Here is a 23,614-nt window from a genome sequence, read left to right as displayed (position 1 = left end):
GGTCATTGATAAAGAAGATAACTTAAGATGATTTTGATGTTTTAAAAAATTGAACAGTCTGAAACTAACAATTTTCTCTTCAGAAACCTGAAGAAGAGCTCTGTGAAGCTTGAAAGCTTGTCCCTTCCACCAACAGAAATTGGTCCAATCAAAGATATTACCTCACCTACCATGTCTCTCTCATATCCTGGGATCAAAACAGCTACAACTGCACTGCTAACAATTTCACATTTGGTGTTCATGTGTGAAAAACTGATTCTATCTTTTAAGGCACTCCAAATATCTTTAAATATTTACAAATTTTGATGCAGGCTGAAGATGTCAATTTCAGGAGCAAAACCAGCTTTTTGCATTAAACTGCAGTTTTCTACATGCCAGATGAGTTTTTAATTTTCACAGATACTCTGAGATGAGAATGAAAAATAGTTAGCTATATTGTAAACTTGCAAGGCTTTGTTTGAGAACAATCTTGAAATATACAAGACGCAAAGGATCACTGCCCTGAGGATCTTATCATACAATGTAAGGTCCCATCCTACAATATAATGCATGCGGTTGCAATCCTGAAATGAATGTGAATCCTCATGATCACAAGCGGCTTCCCATCTGGAAAAAAAACAATTGCAGGATCAGGCCCTAAAAGACAAAGAAGAGACATCTGAAGCAGCAGGTGACCTTTATTTAAATACTAACAGGGTGGTGACAGTGTTTTACTGCATCATACACAATATAAAACCAAACGGACTTCCCCCTCATTTAAGAAAAGCTGAGTGAAATTTTCACAGTGAAGCTCAAAACATACATGAAAGTGACAAAACCTTTACTAGATGACATCCTGGCGCCATTGAAATCAATGGGAATTTTGCCATTGACTACAAAGGGGACAGGATTTTGAGCTCCTGGTTTGCGGTTTCATTACAAGCTCAGAACTCAGTCTAGCAAAAGGTTCATATATCAGGAAACAAGCATGGATTTATGGTTTAATGTTTAAACTATGAAAACCTTGGTTGTTTTGCATAGTTTGGATGCAAAACCTGAAGAAATTCATCAATTACTGTGTAGTTTCCCTTTGAGGTTTTGGGTTTGATCAATCTGTAAGTGAAAGTAAAGCACAGGGTATATAACACAAACCGCCGAAAACAGAGAATGAAATGTGTCCAAACCTATGAGACTTGACGCTATTGCAGTGAGCGTTGTTGTGCTTTATCCTACACCTGAATCCAGGGAATTAACATACTTCAAAATGAAGATGACTTTTCAAATGTCATTTAAAAGTGGGATTGAGATTGAGGCAGATATCCAGGGGAAGGGAGTTCCACCTGTCATTAGTTTTCTTATTCTGGCAACTAGCATCAGTGAGGCATGGATGCGTTTGTTTATTTTGTCTGAGTATAGATATGGCAACACAGATCCCTGATTTACAACAGTTTGCTGCGTTATTGTAAAGACAACAAATAGCCTTCAGCATCTAGACTATGTTTTAAGCAGAAAAAAAATCGTACCAATGCCATGCTGCTTATTTCCACATAGCATTATCCATGCACGTGTATCAGGAGATGGAAGCACTCTGCACAAGTTCAGTTAAACTATTGTGAAGAAGGGTGTAATGGCCAAGAGACACGAGAGTCAACAGTTTCTAGTACTTCCTGTGCTCAGATCCCATTGTTTTATATGAGAGAGAGAGAGAGACAGACAGACAGACATTTCACTTATATTTATACTGAATTATAACAAGGATGTAACTAGATGCAGAGCAATAGGAAGGATGTTCTAGGTGGATTAAAAACAGAGTGAGAAGTACCTTCCATACACCATGGAAAGGTTGAGATTAGATAATCAATAATCTTCATAAAACATTCCTTTTCCATATAGGGACTTTCAAAGATTGAATCTGAAGTCAGCAGATTTATACCAGAGATAGAATTCCTCTGAGATCATGAAGTCTAGAGAGTGGGCCAAGCTTATGTTTTCAGATGTGTCACAGTCTCTTATACATTCTCATCTTATGTTACATGTAGTACAATGCGGCTGTTCTGGTTCCACTGACCTTTCATTATGCAGGAAAATCCACCAAAGCCACCTTCTCTTATGGTCTGTCCAATCTAGCCAAACTACTTTAGGGACCCCAAGTCCTCCCCATGCTACAAACTACCATAGTTGAGATCAATGGAGACATTCAAGATGGAGCCTCCTTTGCTATAAATAAGAGGAAACTATTCTCAGGATGTTCTCCATGAGGGGTCAAAACTCTGAAAATGTTTTCTCCCCTTGGTTAGCAGAGTCTAATCTTTTGGGCACATTACAAAGATCCTCTTGTCTCACAGGCTCTTATGGAGGCTGGGGGTTCATAGCTGGAAGGACTGGTGATTGAAGGATGGCTTAGGTGGGGTATTATATAGTTAGGTAGTGTCTTCAGTCTATTACTTGGCAAATTTGTAGTTGAAAAAATAATGAAGGAAAGTACTCACAAATTAGACTTTCTAATTATGTGTTTAATATCTTGGTAGGTGCTTAGAGCTCCAAACATGTACCAGAACAATGGAGGAAAATAGAAATATTGTAGATCAGATTATTTACTTAAGTACCTATATGGCACTCCTGGTAATTCTCCACCTGGCCAGAACCAGCAAGTGCAGAGATGTGCTACAGAGAGAAAAAGTTAACTGAAATGTAACATACCTCAAAAGAGGTGCAGTACATGTTCAGTTCAGAGGATGAGGAAAGGTTTAAGTCACTTCTTAATTTATCTAAGCTAGGTCCCCTTTCCCTGCTTATCACTGAAAGTTATTAATGACATTCCCAACAGGTCACAGAAAGCCAGAATCCAAGCATGTTTAAGAATGGTGATGAGCAATCCACAAGAAGAGAGGTAGTTTGGCTAATATACACAAGAATGAATAAAAATATCCAGATGGTTCTTTGAATCTCTTTAGTGAATAAATCTTGGTAGAAATTTCTTGCAAAGAGATTTTATTGCAAGGTTTTCAGTACTTTCTGGGTCTGGCTGAGTTGGGATCATGGTAACAGTATTGTAGTGAACCTGCTGCTGCATGACCACTCCCCTCTACTTAATGGAGTTAGAGCTGATCAGATATATGACACCGGTGTCATGCTGCTAACACCAGAAGGAGATTCAACTTCAGCTCAAGTCATAGATGCCTTGTGCTTTTGGAGCAGGAGTCTTATACCAACTCTTATGAGGAAGCTGAGTGGCTAGATTTGAGTGTAGAACATAAAATAAAATCTAAATAGGCAGTAGATTTGTTTTTTCCTACAAGAGTTTGGTATTTCCACAAATTGTCCTAGCTGACAGTAAAAAGTGCAGAAGAGAAAAGGCAGATTTTTTATTAAAGTTAACCCAACTTTTTCCAAATGCTTAAACCCGGCTTATAACCTGCATGGCTATAGAGAACACTAAAAGTGTCATATTGAGCCAAACTCACTGATGTCAATAGTGTTACACCAGGGGAGAATTTGACCCATTTTGTTTATTTTGAATTAATAGCTAAATGATCTGAACTGATTCCATACCCCATTACACCTGATTCCATACCCCATTATACTAGTTTTATGTCAGTGTAACTCCACTACGCTGATTTCAAACCAGCATAATGGAGTAAAGAATCAGGCCTGGATTGTATCAAACTTTCTTTAGCAAGCCTTAGGATTTCAGTTTTTCATTAGGACAGTTCAGGAGAACAAGGAAAGCTGCCCGTGCTGCGTCTATGGTGAAGGTATGTAAGTCAAAATTACTGGCACGGTTGTTAAAAGCCATTTAAAATCAATGAGCTCTAAATTAAACTAAAGATTGCTTTGTCTTGTAAAGTTTTAATTCTTTGGCCATCTGTCTTTTACATGCTTTCATTTCTGTGACTGTAACACAACATTTTAAATAAATCTTCCTTCTCCCATTAATCTTTAGTCCTTTACACTTTTTTTTTAATGCCTTTAGTACTACTTTGGAAACTTACACCAGTTACATGAAAAAAATTGACTCTTTCAAAGCACAGCAGGCTTATAGGTTTCAGAAGAGGTTGATTTAACCTTTAAAAATACTTAACAGTGAATTGATTTGAGATGATTTGGAGAGTTCAGTAGGTTGCTGAATTTGACTAGCACCTCTGAAAATGGAGTTTCGAATTCTGGCTGTGGAAAGAAAGGGAGTAAAGAGTTTGGTGGGTTGCTAATAGACTATTGTGTTCCCATCACAAAACTATACAATCCAACCAACTTTTCTGCTTCAATGTGTCAGTCCTCTGTTTAGCAGAGGTCTTGCACCTGGTATAATAGAGGCGTCTACAAAACAGATCGGAGATATGCTTACAGAATTCCTCAGACATTCAGATTTGGAACACGGAGATATATTTCAAATCGCATTTGAACTGGAAATAGGAACAGGCTTGACGGAGCAGAGGGTGCTGCAGGTTAGACCTAACCAAAAGAGCTAGAGAGCTACAACATGTAGGGAAACTTGTCATCTACACATAGAGTGCCTCGCCCAACCCGGTGCTAACAGTGCCTAGACATATATGACATGTAATTCACACAAAATTACTTGCAAGCATATTCACTGACTCAGAATGACATTGGTCGTTCTAAAACATCCTCTCCTTTCTCTTTCTTGGCTAAAATGTAATAAAAGGAAACCAGTGACTACAGACAACCTTCATTCCTCCAAACTGAAGGCCTCAGAGCCCATGTGATCAGGTCACAGACAAGACTAATATAAAGTGTGTTGTTACCTGAAATATGTATGTAAAGGGTAAAAGACAGGTGTCTTTTCAGTGATCTCTGGTTCACAGATCAGATTTAAAATTTGAGATCTTTACTGTGCTTAAGGGGGGAGGAATAGCTCAGTGGTTTGAGCGTTGGCCGACTAAATCCAGGGTTGTGAGTTCAATCCTTGAGGGGGCCATTTAGGGATCTGGGGCAAAAATTGTGGATTGGTCCTGCTTTGAGCAGGGGTTTGGACTAGATGACCTCCTGAGGTCCCTTCCAACCCTGATATTCTATGATAATAAATGAGCATAACAAATGTCCAGATTCTAGCTCAGAGAGAACATTGAAACAGTTGTAACAATCACTGAATGACCTATTACAAGCATCCATATCTTGCATGTATGAGCCTGGTACTTGGAAGACATGGGTTTGATTCCTTACTCTACTGCAGACTTCCTGTGTCACTTTGGGGAAGTCGCTTAATGCTTATCTACCTGGCACGACAAAGCACACTGGAGTTTGTGATTTGTAGAGTGCTCTAACATGCTGCATTCTAGCTGTTCTGTATAGTATCCTCTGGCACTCACTAAAATATACCCAGTTCATGCTGGTATAGTCCTGCTTCCCCTCATTTCCAAAGGGATACAAGCACTCCCTTCTAGCTCTGGAAGGTGAATGTTATTCTGTACAGAAAAGTTATGTGAGGAATTTTTTTTTAAAGAAATTTTTTAATTTTTTTTTTTTCTGTTCCGTTAAGGCCTGTGCAGTTGGGCTCATGGCCTTACAGACAGAGGGATATGAAATATGTTATCAGTAGAAAAAAACCCCTAAAATATATGAAATATTATTCCTACAAAATATGTGAAAAAGAGAATGCATGTTAGGTGATGTAATATAATGGGGTTATTGGTGCTTGTTCAGGGCAACCTGCATGACTCACTCATGGCTAAGCCAATCCAAGAGCGATGTGTCTATCCACAGGACAAGTTTGTGCCTCAGATGACACTCCCATACAGGGATGTCACAGGCAGTAAGAACTCTCCTTCCATCCCCATGTGGACTGTCTTCACCTTGGATTTAGGCACAGAGGAAAACATCGGATTACTTCTCTATTTACTGCTCCCAGGGAGCAGGGGAGAGGACAAAAGAGTGGGTGGGATGTGATGCCAAAGTCTAGGGCCTCACTGGACACTGACAAATCCATAGCTGGAAACCAGTCTGGCTCACCTGTGGGTTACTATAGTTAAGATATTAGTGTTATAAGAATGTGTTTAGATATTATGGAATGCTTGTAAGATTCCGCATGTATGGATCCTACTTATAATAGCTGTATCCCATGTTCTAATGTTATATTGAGTGTTTGCATTTTAAACTTCTATAATTGTATAACTGGCCAAACAGGAAAAGAAGCATTAAATAAGATAAAGTGCTTGTCCAGACATAAAGTGGTCCATTAAAGGCAAATGAGGTATTGTATAGCAAAGGGCAGAGACCTTGTTGATTGCATTCCTCAGTTCCTCCAGCAAGGGGAGGCCTGTGCATGAACCCATCCTACCAACTGGAATTTTGGGTTGAAGGGGATTAAAATCCTTGACAAGGAGAAACTGGAATCTTTGTGCTGTCTGGACTTTGAGGGCAAAGATTCCTAAACATAAGCAAGAGATCACCATGGTATTTGGCACGGATCAGCCCTAAAAGAAACATATATTTCACAAAAAGAAAAGGAGTACTTGTGGCACCTTAGAGACTAACATTAGTCTCTAAGGTGCCACAAGTACTCCTTTTCTTTTTGTGAATACAGACTAACACGGCTGCTACTCTGAAACATATATATTTCAATATTTGCTTCTCATAGACACTTATATTACCTTTTTAAAATCTAAGACTGTAACTCATTTGTTTGTATGTTCCTGTTTCAAACTTGTAAATAACCCTTATTTCTTTTCTTAGATAATAAATCTTTTCTTAGCCCTAGTCTACACTACGGGGTTAGGTCGAATTTAGCCTCATTAGGTCGATTTAAAAATGACTGCGTCCACACAACCAATCCTGTTCCATTGACTTAAAGGGCTCTTAAAATCGACTTCTGTATTCCTCCCCGATAAGGGGAGTAGTGCTAAAATCGACCTTGCTGGGTTGAATTTGGGGTAGTGATTATGCAAATTGACGGTATTGGCCTCCGGGAGCTATTCCAGAGTGCTTCATTGTGATCGCTCTGGACAGCACTTTGAACTCCGATGCACTAGCCAGGTACCCAGAAAAAGCCTCAGGAACTTATGATTTTCATTTCCTGTTTGAGCAGCATGGCAAACTCAGCAGCACAGGTGACCATGCAGTCCCCCCAGAATCATAGAGAGTAGAATGTTTCTACGCTCCCCCTATCATCTCCGTTCCGGAGGTTATCGCAGATTAGAAGGCAAAAAAAATGCCCTCTTGATGACACGTTTTCCGAGCTCATGCAGTCCTCCCGCACTGATATGGCACCACTTAATGCATGGAGGCATTCAGTGGCAGTGTCCAGGAAAGAATTAAGTGAGTGCGAAGAGCGGAGGCAGGACACAATGCTGAGGCTAATGGGGGAGCAAACGGACATGATGAAGCATCTGTTGGAGCTGCAGGAAAGCCAACAAGAGCACAGACCCCCGCTGCATCCACTGTATAACTGTCTACCCTCCTCCCCATGTTCCATAACCTCCTCACCCAGATGCCCAAGAGAGCAGGGGGAGGCTCCAGGCACCCAGCCACTCCACTCCAGAGGATGTCCCAAGCAACAGAAGGCTGTCATTCAAATAGTTTGATTTTTAGTGTGGTTACAATAAGCAATGTCACCTTGTCCTTCCCTCCTCCCCCACCCCATCCAGGCTACCTTGTCGGTTATCTCATTTTTTTAATTAATAAAGAAAGAATGCATGGTTTCAAAACAATAGTTCCTTTATTTAGAAGGTGGGAGGGTGGTTGGCTTACAGGGAATTAAAATCAACAAAGGGAGCGGGTTTGCATCAAGGAAAAACACACACAACTGTCACACTGAAGCCTGGCCAGCCATGAAACTGGTTTTCAAAGCCTCTCTGATGCGCAGCACGCCTTGCTGTGCTCTTCTAATTGCCCTGGTGTCTGGTTGCTCAAAATCGGACACCAGGAGATTTGCCTCAGCCTCCCACCCACTATAAATGTGCCCCCCTTACTCTCAAAAATATTTTGGAGCACGCAGCAAGCAACAGTAACAATGGGAATGTTGGTTGCGCTGAGGTCTGACCAACAGCGCCAGCGCGCCTTTAAACGTCCAAATGCACATTATACCACCATTCTGCACCTGCTCAGTCTATAGTTGAGCTGTTCCTTACTACTGGCCAGGCTTCATGAGCCATGGGAGCAAGGGGTAGGCTGGGGTAGGTGTGACCGCGCGGTGCTGCCGGCTGGGAGAGCAGCCTGAGGCAGAAGCCTCCAGCTCGCAGGAGAGCAGAGTTGCAGCGGAAGCAATGGAGCTGTACACCATGCCCTGGAGGTTGCTAGGAGCAGGACAGGGAAGACGTTTCCAGAACCACCAGCCAAGCTACCTGTCCGACGAGGACGGCTACCAGTCCTACTGCACCGTCTGCTGCAGAGTTGTAGGAGAGCAGAGTTGCATTGGAAGCGGTGGAGCTGTACACCATGGATGAGGATGGCTAGCAGTCCTACTGCATCGTCTGCTGCGAAGGCACCCAGGAGCTGCTGCTGTGTAGCAATGCCAGCTGCTGCAGGTGTTTCTGTGTCGAATGCTTGGAGGTCCTGGTAGGGCAAGGTACCTTGGCCAAGGCAAAAGAGCAAGAGACCTGGAGCTGTTACATGTGTCAACCACAGAAGTGCTATGGGGTGTTACAACGCTGACTGGACTGGAATGTACGGCTGCAAGACTTCTTCACCAGTGACAAAGGACAGGAATATGATGCACCTAAAATCTAAAAAGGCCCGCATATTTCCCAGAGTCACTACCCTTGATAAGAGAATGTCAATGATTGCATTGGCTACTTGGATCACAGAAGCCCCCACAGTAGACTTGCCCATAACAGTAGTGGTGACAGTGAGCTGAGCTGGCTCCATGCTTGCCGTGGTATGGCATCTGCACTGGTAACCCAGGAAAAAAGGTGTGACACAATTGTCTGCCGTTGCTTGCATGGAGGGAGGGGCGACTGACGACATGTACCCAAAACCACCGCGACAATGTTTTTGCCCCATCAGGCATTGGGAGCTTAACCCAGAATTCCAATGGGTGGCGGAGACTGTGGGAACTGTGGGCTAGCTACCCCAGTGCACCGCTCCATAAGTCGATGCTAGCCACAGTAGTGAGGACGCAGTCCGCTGACTTAATGCACTTAGTGTGGACATATGCTATCGACTGTATAAAATCGAATTCTAAAAATTGACTTCCATAAAATCATCCTAATTTCATAGTGTAGACATACCCAAAAATCTTTAGTTGGTTTATTACAGGATTAGCTACAGGCATGTGGGTTTGAGATCTGAGTACAATTGGCCTGGGGTAAGTGATTGGTCCTTTGGGACTGGGAGTAACTGGAATATTTTGGTGATTTGGGGTATAAAATGACCATCTATCACACAGTCCAAGTTGCCTCAGCAGCAAAACAGACTGGAATGCCCAAGGGGACTGTCTGTTACTCGATGGTGAGACTGTTATAGGGCTTTAGGAATTCACACTTATTACAGGGTTCATGAAATCTAACTATAGAACATACAACCGGTTTGAGGTTTCTACCCTGCTTTTCAAGAGTCTACCCTGAGGCTGGCACTCACGGTCGTGAGCCACTCCAGACAACGTGATAACTGGGGAAATGGGCAGATCCCTTCTCACTGACCAGAGAAGATGAATCATTTGAAGAACTGTGAGAAACAATAGTACTTTAAGACTGGTACAAGCCTCAGCAAATTACTAACCTTTAAGAGCAAGGGTGAAGCAGGGGAGAATTTGTGACATAATCATATGTCTCCAAGTCACAATGTCTCCCAAAAGTACTCCAGTTTACACACCAAGCCTTGCTCTGCTTTGTGTCTAACATCAAAATCTAGACCTGAATGAGTACCTTAAACCACACCACTACATCATCAATATAAAATTATAATTAGCTGTGGGCGGGTGCAATTGTAAATAGATACACGTATTAAACGCATATGTTAAAGAATTAGACAAAATTGGATAGATACATTTATTAGTTAGAGGGACCTAAACGAAACCTCCAGATTTAACTCCTTTGGACTTTGGTGAAGTGGAACTTGGATTTACATCTAAACTTCTCAGTGGGCTGTTTGGTCAAACCAAAATACTGGATTTCAGTAATCCTGAATTTTGAGATTCTTTGGCTCTGCCTCTGGATCTACATCTTGCAGCTCTGTCCCTTTTCTCTCTCTTGCTCACATACTGAGTGCATTTCATGTTGTCATGAAATTGCCAGACCAATCTCCTGACTGAAGATAAATATGCACACTGAACCTAGAAATTCTTGATGTTCACCCAGTACTGAAAACTAGCTGCCCACAATCTATACATATGCTGTGACAGAAAATGAACATGTTAAAAAAATGCCTCCTTTTCTATGGAATACACTTTCCTTTTCCTCTTTAGAGCAAAGGACTGGCTCATGCAGCCTCTACTCACAGGAGTAAATCTCACGGAAGCTGATGGAACCACTCCTGTGAGTAAGGATGGCAGGATCTTCCTTATTTAAATATTAATTCAAAGCAACACCTTTCAGACTGATGAACACATTATTGTGAGCTATAACTGGACCTGTGAAAGGAACAACTTTCTTTCAGAGAAATAAAGGACATTCTGTGCCCATATGAATAAATGTGGTCCTGTAGGAAGAATGCCAGCTCCCACACGAATACATGACAAAATATACTGAGCCTTTGCTCTCCACCAAGGCAATGCATTTAAGGAATCTCCTCCATTTTCCTTGCACTGCTCTGTCTGCTCTTGTCTCCTGTACGTTTTGCTATTTTTCTTGTGTAATTTAGACAGTTAATCTACCATGGGGCTTGCATTGTTCCTCCCAAATGGAGTGCCCCAAAGGAAGCAATGTGAGTGCTGCACTTTCAACCTCCTCCGTCTCCTGCTGCTTCCTGCCACTCCGTGTGTCAGATGGATAATCAAATAATGTGAGCCAAGCATTGTCCTTCCATTTCTCCCCCACCTCCTGATGGATATGCTGTGGAAATGGGGTCATTAGTCTTCCAGACAATCTATCACCTTGCATGCCCTTCTGTTAAACCTCAGATTACACAGATGAAGAAATGGACAAGACAGGGTTTGGTTCTGATGGTGGCTCACACCAGGAAAATGCTAATGCTCAGAGTCCAGAGTGGAGTTAATTTACTCATGATGAAGCACTAGTATCCTATTTTTTTTTATTTCCAGGGAAGAGAAGATGAAACAACTGAGGGTTCCTGAACTCCTTTCTCAGACAGCATGTGCCATGATCACCATTAGTGTTGAGGAAACCTGCCTACTGCTCAATGGATTTGAAATGACCATTAACTTTCCCTCCATCCATGGTTAGAAGCCTGATACTGCTGCCATGGACATCAACAGGACATCATTCATTTCCTTTGGACATAACATAACCAACCCAGGGAAACAGTTGTTCTTTCTAAAATAAAAGGTTAGATCTACTTGTATCTTGTGTAAATCCACAGAAGCCAGTGGAGTTACTCTGTATTTGTACGGTTGTAAGCAATCTGAGAATCCAGTGCATAACCTCATGAATACCCAGCTTCAACCTTAGTAAATGTATGAGTTTAATAACAAGAGAGGTTGAGCTACTAGCACTCACCTGAACTGGGGGGCAGACAGTTCCCACCCCACCCCTTCACAAAGCTGAGACAGCAGTTTGCAGTGTGAATTAACCTTTTTTTTTTTTCCTAAAAGCAGCACCCTCCTTTTTATAAGAGCCATTCACAGGAGCCAAACATGGTGATCACAATAAAGAGATATGTTTACAATGGAGTATAGTGGAACTGGAAACCAGAGAATACATACAGCAGCCATAATATAGGGTTGCCAACTAAAGGCAAGGCCAGTCATGTAGGAGCTCTTTGATTATAAGTGTGCTGGGATGGGAACACTAGGGGAAGTTTAATGAGAGGCTGTTAACGTAGAAGAACACACTGAATAGCAGACATTTATAAATTGTCATAATTCACGAGTTAATTAGCACTGCATAATGATGAACAAGAACAGTCAACTCCCCCGCCTTCCCCCCAAAAAACAAAACAAAACAAAAAAACCCATGGTAAATCAGTCTTATCCCTTTTACAGGGAGATGCTTATATACCAGGCAATGAACAGTACCTAATGGAACATCAGTCACACAACAAAAAATATTCTTTAGGTCAGGGTCTCTAAGCCAGACCCCTATGCTTAAGCACAGACTCAAGCCTTCCCCCAGGTTCTCTATCAAGCATTCTTACAACTACAATACCCACCTGCGGAAGTGAAGAAACAGATTGATAGAGCCAGAAGAGTTCCCAGAAGTCACCTACTACAAGACAGACCTAACAAAGAAAATAACAGAACGCCACTAGCCGTCACCTTCAGCCCCCAACTAAAACCCCTCCAATGCATGATTAAGGATCTACAACCTATACTGAAGGATGACCCAACACTCTCACAAATCTTGGGAGACAGGCCAGTCCTTGCCTACAGACAGCCCCCCAACCTGAAGCAAATACTCACCAGCAACCACATACCACACAACAGAACCACTAACCCAGGAACCTATCCTTGCAACAAAGCCCGTTGCCAACTGTGCCCACATATCTATTCAGGGGACACCATCACAGGGCCTAATAACATCAGCCACACTATCAGAGGCTCGTTCACCTGCACATCCACCAATGTGATATATGCCATCATGTACCAGCAATGCCCCTCTGCCATGTACATTGGTCAAACTGGACAGTCTCTACGTAAAAGAATAAATGGACACAAATCAGATGTCAAGAATTATAACATTCATAAACCAGTTGGAGAACACTTCAATCTCTCTGGTCACGCGATTACAGACATGAAAGTTGCGATATTACAACAAAAAAACTTCAAATCCAGACTCCAGCGAGAGACTGTTGAATTGGAATTCATTTGCAAATTGGATACAATTAACTTAGGCTTGAATAGAGACTGGGAGTGGCTAAGTCATTATGCAAGGTAACCTATTTCCCCTTGTTTTTTCCAACGCCGCCCCCCCCCCCCCCCCCCCCCCCCCCCCCGCAGACGTTCTTGTTAAACCCTGGATTTGTGCTGGAAATGGCCCACCTTGATTATCATACACATTGTAAGGAGAGTGATCACTTTAGATAAGCTATTACCAGCAGGAGAGTGGGGTGGGGGGAGGTATTTTTTCATGCTTTGTGTGTATAAAAAGATCTTCTACACTTTCCACAGTATGCATCCAATGAAGTGAGCTGTAGCTCACAAAAGCTTATGCTCAAATAAATTGGTTAGTCTCTAAGGTGCCACAAGTACTCCTTTTCTTTATGCTAGCTATTGACATGTTTAAGCATCGAGCTTTTTGCTAGTACAACTCACCATCTTTTCCCACACTAATGTGACCTGGAATTTTTCTTTTTTTACTGAGAAGAGTGATAAGTGAACTATCCTATAGACACCTCACAAATAGCTTAAAGCACATATTTAAACACATGGCTGCATAGCACATTTGTCATGGCAAAGGAAGTGTATTAAACCACAATTTTGGTCTTACCTGCAGGTGTGAGACCACCCTGTGTTTACTCATGCTACATAACAGTGCCCTGAAAAAGTAATGGGCAAAATTTGAATCAGTTAGATTGGTGTAACCGCAGTGTGTGGAGATTTGGGCACCATAGGGTTCATATAGTCCCACAGCATGTTTAGCTACATCTTCAGCATATCCCCATGCTAACTCAGCACATTTTGGTATGTAGCCAGTCTTTATTTCCCTGTCCATACTGGGTCAGAGAAACCGTGTACATATAGGTATATTCAAACATGATTGTAGCTATCATGATTCTGGTCCCAGTGTGGACAGGAACAATGTTTTTTTTCAGTGGCACAAACCATATTGTTAAAAGACTACAACTTAATAATAAATAAATTATTAAGTTGTAAATAATATATATAATATATATAAATAAATAATAAATAAATAATAAAGTATTGTTACTTAGTTCTTGTATACTGATTAGCACAAGAGGAATCTTGTACAATTGAATGGGTCCCATAGCACTATTATTTATGGAGTTGTTTCGATGCATTTATCTGGATAAGTGTATCATGGTATCTGGGCACCTTACAAGGTCTTTCATGCTCAAAAAAGGTATGTGGACAAATTCTTTCCTTACTTCCCCAAGGCAGCTAGCATTACAGGATTCCACCCCTTTCCTCTCCCTCTCATACTTTCTTTGTTTGCTTCCTTTTTAACCTTTTACTTTCTTCCTTTTTCTTTTCTTTTCTTTTTTTTTTTTTTTTGGGGGGGGGTGTCAGTTTTTTAAAATGGCCTTGTAGGAAGGCTAAGATGAAGAAGTGAGTTGTTACACTTTGCTGTGAAGTCACTGAGATTTTAATGATTTCTGTTGCCAGCATTGGAATGGCAAAAATACACTCCATCTGCAAGTGAAAAGGTTGTGGTGGTTTTATTTTTTTTCCTCTGCCTTGGGAATCACCTATAGTCTCTTGGCTAGCGAGTAACCTCTTTAGCAGCATTAATGACAAAGTTACCAGCACAAATTGGATGCCTCTTTATTCATCGCATAACTATGTCTACCCAATAGCCCTACTCTGAGTGGAGTCAGACAAACTGGAATCAGTCCATTTTTCTGAGGGAAGGGGCATGGGGGAGGGAAATCAGCTAACCCAATGAAACTCCCAATCATTAAGGAAGTAAAGCTCCTGTTACAAGAGAAGACAAAAAAAAAAAACAAAAACACCTTCTTTGGAATGAACATAGCTAGCCAGAGAGGCAAACATTTAACTCAGGAGTTACCCAGACTTGACCTCCGATCAACTAATTATCTTTCAGGCTTTAGGCTTCCCAATTTCTAAGCCTTAAGTTATTAATGGGAAGCCTAAACAATCAACCATGAGAGCAGTATTTTAAGAAGTTGTAAGGTAAACTGGTTTGATTGCAAAAAAAGAATGGACCCTTACCAAGACCTCTTGTGTGGTTTGAAGTAGTTCAGCTAGGTTTTTATTGTTGTTGTTTGGATCCATTCTCAGTGACTACCAGTTTACTTTCAGCCCTCTGCATCAGTACTTGTAAATTCTTGTAAAACAATCCTTTTCACACTTATCCTTATCATCTTTATTTGTCTTTTCCAGAAAGGATGAATCATACAGTTGAGACTTAGTTTAAAAACACATTTGGATTCTGACCTCAGCAACAGGGAGATTGTCCCTTATAATATATTTCTTTCACCAGCTGGACATCTTTGCAAAGACAAGGAGATTATATCCTGACAAAATTAAATATGTGAAGCCAACACCCCATATCCATAGATGGGGAAATCGAAGAACCTCAGGTAACTATAGATTAAGGCAGGGATTGGCAAGCTTTGGCACCTTGCCCGTCAAGGAAATCTGCTGGCGGGTCGGGATGGTTTGTTTACCTGCAGTGTCCGCAGGTTTGGCTGATTGCAGTGTTACCCGGGGTTCTTTCAGCCCAAAGCTCTTGGTAACTTTTACTCTGTGCAAGCTAGCGTCAGGAAATAAATCAGGGGAGACACGGCCGTCCGACCGATTAGATGGCTGGCACAAACAGGACACCACAAGAGTGCTTTCACTTAAAGCTAAACTTTACTTAGTCTCAAGCACCTATACACACGTCTGCAACAGGTTAGTAAAACCCCCCAACCCTTGATAATTACCAAAGCTGAGCGTGGCTCTCGAGTGGCACAGCGGCAGCCCGTCTGCCGGTGGGAAACACAAGAGGCATCCAGAGAGAGAGTCCAGTCCTGAAGAGTCCCCCTATCTCAAACTTTTTCCCCTTATTTATATATTAGTAATAGAATGACATGTCCCTTAAAGCAAACTTGTTAAGTAAGCAGTTTCAATGGTCAAGCGAGAGGTTCCTTCTCATTATCGATGAACCAGGTGTGGGTTTTTCCAGAGTTAGCAGCCTTGAGGCCCCAATAGACATTCCTGCGGCACATCCTGCTCTTCTAAGATACATGTATCAACAACTTCAACACAATTCTTATCAGGAAGGATGCGGGGTCAAGCTGCCCTTTCTGTGGCACCCAACCCCCCCCCCCCCCTTCCTGCCTTGCTTAAGATAAGCCTGCTGATTTGGCTAATTTACAGCCTGCAGACTTGGCTGCTTTTAGCAATAAGCCATAGTGGTTTCAGGCACTTTACTGGTTTGCCAACGTCTCCCTGTACAGCAGCTCCCATTGGCCGCGGTTCGCCGTTCCAAGCTAATGGGGGCTGCGGGAAGTGGCGTGGGCCGAGGGAGATGCTGGCCGCTGCTTCCCGCAGCCTCCGTTGGCCTGCAATGGTGAACTGTGGCCAGTGGGAGCTGCGATCGGCCGAACGTATGGATGCTACAGGTAAACAAACTGTCCCGGCCCGCCAACAGATTTCCCTGATGGGCCACGTGCCAAAGGTTGTCGACAGGATATTCAACTGGAAGATTACTTCAAGATAGTTGAAGGTTTTCTCTGATGATAGGCACAACAAAAGAAATACAGTCACCAGAGCTGATGGTCTGAGACCTCTGACAAGTCATCTAAGAAATCACTTGCAAAGAAGATTGAGTCACCAACTCTAAAAGTGTACATAAAACATTTAGTAGCTTTCTGTAGAGCACTATTCTGCACTAATGGAAGGTGATGAAGTAAATGACCCTGAAATTACTTCTCACCCTTGGCATTTGTAACTGAGCTTTAACTCTTCTGACCAGACGGGAAAAGGAGATTGTTACCTCCTCTTTTCCTCAACCCTAACCTCATTCCAAACAATTTCATTCACTCTTTCTCCCCATCTCTGCTTCAGGCTCAACAGAGGAAACGTTCAAGAGGATTCAGACTATCTTGACCTAACACCATGTCACTGACTTTTCAGCAAAAACAAGTTTTGTGTCAAGTCTGACAAGACGTTCAAACAGTGAAGGAGGTGTATAAGAGATCCAGCAATAAAACTGATGCTGGACACATTGTGAGACACATGATATGATGTATTATCATTTATCAGGTTTCATGGTTAGGAAATTTTGTAATAGAGATGATTTTCTATAAAAACAACAACAACAAAAAACAAACGCTACCGTACCGGGCCTGTTAGTGGTTTGACATATTCAGGAACCTCAGAGAAATGTTATTTCCAGAACATCCACATTACTGCCTTGCCAATATCAGATTAAGATTTCTAGTGATATTCTGACTACTGCACAAGCGAATGAAATAATCCACAGCCAAACTCTGATCCTTTTCTCTAATGTTATACCCCTACTTTCAAACAGGTTGGGCCTGGTTTTAGAGGAATAGGGGAAGGGAGAGCAAGACATGATGAAAAAAGCTAAAGGGCTTGTGTCTTTTTTACACTGGCTAGAAAGGATTAAATGTCCATTTTCATTTTCTTTTGTTCCAGGCAATCTCATTAAATCCAGTGGGGAGGGAGGGACTGGTACTGGAGAGATGGAGAGATTTCACTGAAAAGGTTAAGAGCAATTGGATATGATGGGATTTACACCTCTTTGGGAGTGCTTTCTGAAAACCCATTACATTTGTGTAGGATCATCTATGCAAGCTGAACCGGGCATGTCTTTTATCATTCTACTTAATCTTTCCAATTGCTGGCTGAATGGCTACATTTTAAAGAGACACTACACCAGTTTAAACACTTGATTTGTCATCTTGCGAGTAAGAAAACAAACTGACCATAGTATGTGTCAGAATGCAATACAGTCCTGCTGTAGAGATTTACTATTTATGGCTTATTTCATTACTAAGGAATGTCAACATACTTATCCATTGCTTTATAATTTTCTTTTTTTTCTCTCTTTAATTTTTTTTTTTTTGACACATGAAAGCTGAAGCATAGGGTCACAAGATCAAAGTATGCTAACTACAAGTGTCATCTATAAAATTTAGTCTTTAGTAATGATACTATGTATAAAATGCATGCTAGATGATCTACATCAAGACATCCATTGATACCAAATTTGTGTTTATTTTTCCCTGTCTGGACACGAGTGTAAAGACATTTACTCCTTTTAAGTTGTAATCAGCAATTCTTTCACCAATTCTGAACACACTGGAGGTTTGTTAGGTTTTTATTTTCTGACTATTATATACTCCCTCCCCCCTCAGCTCAGATTAGAAGAGACACCCCTATCAATTCCTTGGTGTTTGCTGGAAGATTTAGCTAATTTACCAATCACAGCATGCACATTTTTGGTCAGAGGCATATTTTTGTATTCAGAAATTGACATACGTTATTTTTATGCTGGGGGTTTGGGAAAAACCTCTGTGAAACTGTTGGCTATGACTGCTGCCCTTCATTCAGGATAAATGTAAGAAACAATCAAGCTGCTTTATGGAACAATATGAGCCCCCACCCAAAACACAGGCATATGGCAAGGCTTAAGTAGAACCTGAACCATGTGGCCAAACACGTTGGTTATCACTATGGCTTATAACTATCTGTAACACCATCTACTCGTGCCTGTAACATGTTGATAACATATATTAATTTATAAACTCTTTATATGGAATTTTTAAACGTAACCTTAAAATAAAGTGTGACTTGTATACATTGCGGTAGAATCCATGACCCCAATCAGGATCAGGGCCCAATGGTGCTAGGGGCTGTACTAATATATAAAGAAGACACAGTTCCTGCTCTGAAGAGCATACAGTGTAAAAAAAAAAAGTGTGTGTGTGTGTGTATGTGTGTGTGTATGTGTGTGTGTACGGAGGATAAACCATTCAAGAAAAATGATTAAGATAATACACACATTGTGTGACCCTCTATCCCCACCGCCACCACAGTTTTAACACTTTTCCCACTAACTTTTATATTTTTGTGTCCAAGATCTATTACCTCCAGCTGTTACACACCTACCTATTGATTAAAAAATTAAAATAAAGGTTCATAATATGAAATTCACTTTCTGGGCCAATGCTCAAGCAAAGCTTTTAAATTAAACCCTACCACATGTCCATCTACATGGCAACCCCCTGTTCTTTCTTTATGTGCTCTCAATTAAGGAAAGGTGGAATTTTTTGGCTCAAACTCTTTTCAGGGGGGAAAAATGTAGATTCAGCTATACCAGAGCATTCCACAAGGTCATGTTCATTTTGCTAAAGTGTGTGATTAAAAAAAAAAAAGAAAAGAAAAGAAAAGAAACAGGAATCCCGAAGAAATAAATTTTAAAACAATCAAAGTGTTTCATTTGGATATTTTTGAAACCAAATGGTTCAATTTATTGGTTCAAAATGACTTTTAGAATTTCATTTAATTTTATTTTTAAAACCAATAACATGTTTAAAAGTGTATTTGTCAAAGCAAATATTTTGTTACACCCAAAACAATTTGTTTTTACTTTTCAGTTCACTGAACTTTTCAAATATATATATATATATATATATATATATATATATATATATATATATAATTTGGTCCAAACCAAAACTGTTTGGTTTTTTTGTCAACAAACTCAAAAATCCATTATTCACACACATCTCTCTATGCCTCTCCCGGACTGCAGACATTCCATTCTGTCAACAGGAAGAGCACGGTACTCATGAGGGATGGACAACGTCTGGAGTCCCATCTATGAGAAGGTGTAGCAGTCAGCATTGTCTTGGGGAGAAATCTCCACTTCCAAATATTCAGGAGTGATGTCATATCAGACTGGAGCCCCTATGAATGGAGTTGGGCTACTGAGACAAAATCTGAGATATTGGCAAGAGGAGGGATGGCAAGCCCCTTCTGGCTTTCCCCCTCACCATTGCACTTTTGTGCTGTGTGGGATCCTGTCAAGTGTATTTGTGCTAAACAGGCGAGATGAATGTCACAAACCCCATTATAAAACCTGTTTGAAATCATGTAGACAGGTCCTTACAGTAGGTTAACACTGCCAGCTGCTCAGAGGTTTAGAAGAAACCAGATCCACTCAAAAAACAAAAACAAAAAAAAACCCTCTTACCTTATTTTACCTCTAATCTAGGTGGTGTTCATTGCAGAGCCAGATCCCAGGCTTTTAGCATCTAAATCACCCAAGTACTTTACGAATTGTATAAATCAGATTGGTTCAGGACTGAACAAAGTAGCATTAATTGCATTTTATTTAAATAACCAAAACGTATTGTGAAATTCATGCCACAGATAATTGTGCTTTACATCACATGCACCATGCCCCTGCTATTCCCACATCAGCTCAATGCAATTTTACAACAGCTCCAGCTCAGGTCAGTAAACTTCTGAAAGCACCGTGTAGTATCATAAGGGGGAAATTAAAATAAAGGTTAATGTCATTTTTTATGGGTGACTGTTCTTTGAAAAGACCAAGAGGAAGGTAGCCTCTGAAGTCTGATATATTTATTAGTCTGAGCACCATCCAAGAGTACCAAATACAGCTGTCAAGGTTGAGCTCATCATCTCAAAAGGAGGTTTACACGTGTCTGTACCAGTAGCAGCAGCAAGCATTGCTGCACTATTTTCACGCTGAAACTGGCGGAACCAAAGATGGTAGCAGAGGACTGCATGCAAGAGCCAGGGACATAGAATAAAATGATTTGCCGTGCCACTGCCGAATTCAAGATCAGCCTGTGACGGATTTCTCCTTTTAAAATAAATAACAGTAGGAGGAAGTTATATGTTTAATAAACATTATACATACTGACATAGGAAAGATACATTGGTTTGCATCCTAGATCACACAGGCTTTTAAATATACAAGTGAGGAGTGAATTTAATCCTAGTGAAAAGTTCTGGACTGATATCCCTGCAGACTCAGCAATCCTCTATTTCTCCAGTGAATAGGTACAGCATGGGGAGCAGCTTTCATACAGCCGTTGCCCCTATATGCTTCATCCCAGAGCTGAAGGGATCACCTCTCTTGGTGTGAAGGCTAGCTCAGAATCCTTGGCTTCATTTCCAAGAAGACCAATAGGGAGTCAGTTAGAGCCGATTAAATGCTAATGTGTTTTTGTGAGGTGTACACTAATTACTGTATTATTTGTATTACAGTTGCACCTTGGAGCTCCACATGAGATCAAGTACACTGCTGAACTAGGTACAACATACACATAAGTAGGCCTGAACAGCTTACAGCCAAAGCCAGACAATGGATAGGAGAGAGGAAGGATCATTGTCTCAATTTAGCAGATGAGGAACTGGGGCACCACCATCACTCAGGAAGTCTGCTGAAGAACCAGAAACTGAGTCCAGATTTCCCGAGTCATTCCTCAACTGCAAGAACATTTTTTTTTCTTTACACCAGGCAGCAGAGCTTAGGACCACCAAGGTACTTTGCAGAGACCAACGAACAGTAAGTACATAACTGATATGAGATGGATTTGAACCAGTGATCTAGAAGTGAAAGGTATTCTGACCTGTTACCAATGCTTTGAAAATGACACCATTATAAGACAGAACAAAAATAATTAGCACAAAGCCCACCAGTGTTCGATTGCTATCAAAACAAAATACGGAGTCTCCTACAATAATGCTATTGAATTGTTCGTGTGTGTGTGTATATAGGTATACCTTTTGGTTGATGCATAAAAATAATTGATTTGTTTAGGGTTTGGATGTTTGCCTTTTTAATAAACTGGTGCTTTATGAATTGAGCTGATCTATGCAAAACATATTGGTATGTGTGAATCAATACTTGGAGAAATATATTTGTTATGGCCATCTGAGCCTTACTGGTTTTGATGTTTAATAAATTAGTTTACATAAAATATGTATGTTTGTGCAATAAACTGATTTGTTATAGTTGATTTTAAAAAATTCAACTATAACTGTTAATCAGCTTTCTGTTTCTAATGGCTCATTCAATTCTTTGATGTAGGAAGCTACATTTATTATGATTTTCAAAACATAAAAATAATGATAGACCCATTGTGTAAGTGGATTGACTCTGTTTATCTAATAAAGTACAGTTACAAGTGCATATATCTCATTTTACCTTAGCTCAGAATATACATCAAGTAAACTGTACACTGTACAATGCAGTGTACAGATGCATATATCTGTACAAGTGCATATATCTCATTTTACCTTAGCTCAGAATATACATCAAGTAAACTGTACACTGTATCTAAGGGCATCTTAAATATACTTCACAATTGCACTACATCACCACCACACTTTTAGTGTATTCCAAAAGCATCGTTCACCGCAATAATACCTTGAAATGCCTCTTTATGGCTTATTGGAGAAGTATTGCATTTTCATTAAATGCAAATATAACTGTGACCACATACATAGAGCCACCATGTCTCATCTGTAGGGATTGAACTGAGTAGGTTGAACCCTAGAAGCACAAGTCCCTACCACTTGAGATAAAAGAGTAAGGGCCTAAACCAAACTCTATTGAAGTCAATGGGAGTCTTTCACCTGACTTCACCAGGCTTTGGCTCTAAATGCATTAGCTGCCAGTAGATGTTTAGCCTCCCTGTGGGAGTGGCTAGAGGAAGACATGATCATATATACTAAGCCAGTGTAGGACATCAGTGTCTCAGCTCCCCACCAGAATTTTTTTTTTTTTTTTGCGGGGGGAGAGAGGAGCAATTTACACATCAGTGAACCAAATAAAGTTCCAGATGTGGACAAAGAATACTTTGGATTAAACAAGCTACACAGGATACAGAAAGTGAGACCTGATGCCTTCAGCAGAGATCTTCAGAAGTAGTTTGCTGACAGTCTGTTCCTTTTCTTAGAAGATAACAGTATTGGGTGCAAAGAAAGAGGGACAACGGAGGCCCACTCTCTAACACATCTTTGGCACAGAAGGATCCTAGAGGCAGATTGCTAGTGCCCTACTTCCCAATTCTTAAGTCAGTAGGATTGCTGGAAGAGTCTGCTGGCAACTTGCTCCCCATTCCAAACTTAATGGTATCCAGCCCCACTCCCCCTTCTTTGGAGACAAGTATCATCAGTAAAGACTGCCCATGGCCAATTTCACCCTCACCTGCCACTCCACCCTAGGAGATAGACACATTCATCAGACAGACAGTGTGTCAGAAGCAGCCCTCTCTATAGCAGTCCTGGAGTTTCCTGGCTGACCTTGACCCTTTCTGCTGTTCATTAAGGACCTTTTCCATGGTAACACTTAAACTCAAATAAATTGAAGTAAATTGCAAATAGCTGCGTTTGATGTGTTTTGCATCTGTCCAACCCATGTGGGGTGTATGTGGTTTGGATAGCATGAGAAAGAACAGCTGTCGATATTTACTTTTTCTGGGGAAGACTACTTTTCTTTTAAGGGAAGGTGGAGGAATACCAAGAGGGGAAGCAATCCCTTAGACCAGTGTTTCCCAAACTTGGGAAGCCGCTTGTTCAGGGAAAGCCCCTGGCGGGCCAGGCCGGTTTGTTTACCTGCCGCGTCCACAGGTTCGGCCGATCGCGGCTCCCATTGGCTGCGGTTCACCGCTGCAGGCCAATGGGGGCTGTGGAAAGCGGCGTGGGCCGAGGGACCTACTGGCCGCCGCTTCCCGCAGCCCCCATTGGCCAGGCACAGAGAACCATGGCCAGTGGGAACTGTGATTGGCCGAACCTGTGGACGTGGCAGTTAAACAGACTGGCCCGGCCCACCAGGGGCTTTCCCTGAACAAGCGGTTGTTAGGATATAGATATTCAGGCCTGTCTGCAAAGGCCTGTACTTTAAGAATTTAGGTGTATTCTTATCACTTGGCT

The sequence above is a fragment of the Chelonia mydas genome, chromosome 6 (assembly GCF_015237465.2).
Source record: "Chelonia mydas isolate rCheMyd1 chromosome 6, rCheMyd1.pri.v2, whole genome shotgun sequence".
Taxonomy (NCBI): Eukaryota; Metazoa; Chordata; order Testudines; family Cheloniidae; genus Chelonia; species Chelonia mydas.
The sequence above is the reverse complement of the archived record's forward strand: the minus strand, read 5'-3'. Positions refer to the sequence as shown.